Source organism: Cherax quadricarinatus, chromosome 98 (assembly GCF_038502225.1).
Source record: "Cherax quadricarinatus isolate ZL_2023a chromosome 98, ASM3850222v1, whole genome shotgun sequence".
NCBI classification, from domain to species: domain Eukaryota; kingdom Metazoa; phylum Arthropoda; class Malacostraca; order Decapoda; family Parastacidae; genus Cherax; species Cherax quadricarinatus.
In genome coordinates this window covers 3,778,918-3,783,435 of record NC_091389.1, presented here as the reverse complement: position 1 = coordinate 3,783,435, position 4,518 = coordinate 3,778,918, and positions in this window count along the sequence as shown.

Here is a 4,518-nt window from a genome sequence, read left to right as displayed (position 1 = left end):
GTTATTAGGGTACAGGTTAATGGTAAGTTGGGGGACCCAGTACTGATGGAGAGAGGTTTGAGGCAGGGCTGTCCACTCTCTCAGTTATTGTTTGCCTGCGTACAGAATCCATTTTATGGGCTGGTGGATGAGGTGATGATTGAACATGGGATTAGGGGGGTGGGAGGGGGGGGGATTGTGGGGTACGTAGATGATACTACCGTGCTGGTAAGGCATGAGGAAGATCTAAGGAAAGTTGGTGGAATCATTCAGATTTTTGGGGACGCCACGGGTATGAGAGTTAATTTAATGAAGTCGAGACTATTAGAGGTGGGGGATTGGGTGGGAGGGGGCTTGGGGGAGGGGTTGGGATGGTCAGTAGTGGACAGAATTAAGGTTTGTGGAATATGGTACATGGCGGAAGTGCAGGAAAGTAGGAAGATAAATTCGGAATTAGTTACGAGCAGGGTTTTGGGTAGGCTAGGAGGCTTAAGGGCTAGGGATGTAACATTACAGCAGAGAGTTTTAGTGGTCAACTCTCTGGTTTACAGTAAGGTGTGGGGAGTGGCTGAGGTGTTCCCTTTAAGAGCAGAGGATATTGCAGAAATCCAGAGGAAGGTTCTAAGGTATGTGTGGGGGTTTGGGAGGGCATGGTTGAGCAAGGACGTGGTGATGACGGAGGGGAGACGTGGGGGTCTTGGCCTGATGTCATTGGGTCATAGAGTAATGGCTTTATATATTAAACAAAGATATATTCGGACTGGGGGGAATAGAGGAGTCAGGGTAGGTAGGGTAATGGAGGATGCACGAAGATGGTGGTGTGGAAGGGATTTGAGGTATTGTGAGGATATGTTGAGGGTTTTATTACATGTTAAACAGGTGTCCACGTTAAAGGTCAAACGAATGGTGGGTGCTGTGGTAGGCAAGGGTGTCTTACAGGGACTTGCTGTATATCCAACATATGACTGGATAAGCATATGGAGGAAGTTTGGGTTGCTTAGAATACCAGCGAGGGTACGAGAGTTAGTATATCGTTTTCTGATGGGAATATTGGCCTCTAGGGATGTGTTATATAAAATGGGTCTTGTGAGAGAGGACTCATGCTTGCATTGTGGGGACATCGAAACGGCCTTTCATGCGGTATATTTTTGTCCCTCTTTGGAGGGGGTGAGGTTATGGATGGTGAGAGTTATCAGATTTTTGGGGGGGGGGGCAATGGCCATTCCTACGGGCCTTAATGTTGGATGTAACTGGGGTGCCGGGTGATGTGGGTAGAGCCTTAATGTATGTTATGACGGATTATTTACATGTATCTTGGGGGATGAGGGAGGTTAGGGGAGAGTTGAGGATAAAAGCGTTAGCAGCGAGATTTTATAGAACTATGTGTAGGAATAGGCAAGTCTATGGTGGGAGGTGGGTAGTTAGCTTTTCGGAGGGTTACCGGAATCTCACTGTGGGGGGCCTTCTCCTCATGAACCCAGGGGGCGGGCAAAGGGTTGGTCTCCTACCGGGGGATGCATGAGGGTGGGTTGGTTTAGGCTTCTTTGTAGTGTGGATGGTGGGAGGGTTATGAATAGAGTGGAAGGGTGATGAATGAGGATTTGGAATCTATGGTTATGTTCACTGCATACAGGATAACCTTAAAAACCATGATGACTAAACCTTGGGATCTCGGGTTTAGAGCAGAATGATGTTAAGATAAGCACACAAGTTAACTTGATCGTTGTATAACTTATGTTTGTGAAGTGCTGTGACCCTGCACAGTTGCTTTGTGGGAAAAATTTTCTGCTATGTTTTATATATGAAATCATGATCTTTGGTTTAGTCAATTTTATAATCACATATAATGACACCTTTTTCTATGTACCTAATCATGTTATGTAATGATATATGAATTATAATGGATAGTGAGGTATTAGGTTAGGAGTGGGCAATTTTATTGTGTGATGCCCTTAATGGGGTTTCTATGAGATTGTAAACTGGTTTTGTTCAATGGTGTTATTGGGGAAAAAACAAGGATGGAACATGTACGAACTTGTATGTCAATATTTTTAATTATGACTACTGTATGTGCATGAGGAATTTTTATTCCCATGATAACGCCCAGTATAATAACATTGATAATAGGGAAAAGGGGGGGGGGTAGTATGTGCCGGCACGAAGTAAGTGCGGCGAGTCTTTAGACAATGAGAATTATAATTATATGCTAATTATTTGTTTATATATTATCTTTTAGACTGTTTATATATAAAAAAAAAAAAAAATCAGCAATGATGTACTAGTGTTTCAAATAGGGAGATAAGGTTTTTTATGTCCTGTAACTAGACAGTTTTGATACCTTATGTTAGGATTTTGTTAGTTGTATGGGTTGTACTTGCGTATATAATGTTATGTCTTTTACTTGAGGGTGTTTCCTGCCCAGTGTTTATGTGAGGAGTTTCATTGTGAGATGTATCAATGTAATGTTTATTGTAGGCTTAGGTTTGCATAATGTTAAAATTAATGTTCTGTATAATTTTAATTTTTGTATGTTAAATAATATTTAATGTGCACTTTGTGCAAGGGGTCTAATTGTACAGAGTTGTGGGGGATTTATGTGGACACAGACATAAAATTTTTGAGTTTTTGGTTTTTGCTAATTTTTTTTGTTCGGTGCTGGAGCTCTCTCGCTCTTTATTATGTTAAGAGATTCCTGCTATTTGAGGGAAGTATTAATGTGGTATGTCTTTGCAATTTTATTGTAGGGTTAGGTTAGCCTTTGTTTAATTATTGTAATGTATAATTTTATCCTTCGTATGCTGCATCATATCATCTGTGTACTTTGTGCAAGGAGGTTTTACTGTACTGTATAATAGGCATGATTTGTAGGTTTAGAATTTGTTGATGATTTTTCTGAGCAGGTGTTATCCTGTTCGTTTCATTGTTCGGTGATGGTATATTCTTTAATACAATATGAATGTAACACTTGTGGTATGCTATGGGGTTAATGGTAGGTCATTGTATTTTCAAACGGTTAATAATTGTGTTCTTTTATTTATTTATATCTTGTACTGTGTCCTTTTAAATAAAATATAAAAAAAAAAAAAAATTCCTTCCCACTCCACCATTTACGTGCCTCCTCCATAACTCTTCCTACTTTAGCGCCCCTCACACCCCCTTCCCTCATATACCTCCACTTGATATATACAGCCATTACTCTCAGTCCTAAAGGCAACAAACCTAAACCCCCTCTCCGAACATCCGTCATAACTACCTCCTTACTTAACCATGCCCTCCCAAATCCCCACACAAACTTCAGCACCCTCCTCTGCATTTCCACAATATCTCGTACCTCTAAGGGAAAAACCTCTGCCACCCCCCATACCTTGCTATAGACAAGTGAATTTACCACCACTACCCTCTGATGTAAAGCTAAGTCCCTCGCACTTAAACCTCCTAGTCTACTTAAAACCTTACCCGTGACAGACTCCGAATTTACCCTTCTGCATGGCTGCACTTCCGCCAAATACCATATCCCACATACCTTGATTCTGTCAACCACTGTCCATCCTAACCCTATCCCCAAGCCCCCCCCTATCCAATTACCGACCTCTAATAACCTTGATTTCACCGTATTAACTCTCATTCCGGTATTCATACCAAACATCTGAATCACTCTACCCACCCTCCTTAACTCCTCCTTACCCCTTAGCAAAACAGTAGTATCATCCACATACCCAACGATGCCCCCTTTGCACCCCCCTTCCATCTCCTGACTGTTCATTACCCTCTCAACAGACTCATAAAAAGGATTCTGCACACACGCAAAGAGCAGCTGTGACATCGGACAGCCCTGTCTCAAACCTCTCTCCATTGATACACTTTCGCCCAACCTCCCATTAACCTGTACCCTCACCTCTGCCCCATCATACAGGGTGTTCACCCACCTCACTACCCCCTCCTGAAACCCCAACCTCTCTAAGCAAACCCCTAAGAAATCTCTGTCCACGCAATCATAAGCATTCACCCAATCTAAACCTAGTATTCCCCCTCCCGTACATCTCTCTAGAAAATCCCTAATCAAACCATGTCCATCCCTCATCCTTCTTCCTGGAATTCCCAACTGTCCCCTATGTAACACTAAACCCAACACTTTCCTCATTCTGTTGCCCAAAACCTTAGCAAAAATTTTGTAATCCGAGCACATTAACGTAATCGCACGGTAATCATTCAAAACTCGGCATTCCTTCTTTTTGGGCACTAAAACCGTGACACCCGTTCTTTGTGATTTCCCCATCCTCCCACTACTTAACATACAATTCAAAACCCCCACCAGACAATGCCGTACACTCCCCCAGTGATACCTATAAAAATCATTTGGTATTCCGTCTATGCCTGGGGTTTTACCCTGGCACATCCCAAAAACTGCCTCCTCCACCTCCTCTACATTAATACTACCCTCGATTCTGTCACTGTCCTGCTCACTTAATACTCTATTAAACCCTTCATCCCCAAACCGTCCCTCACCCACTCCCCTGCCAACCCTCCTCCACTTCTCCC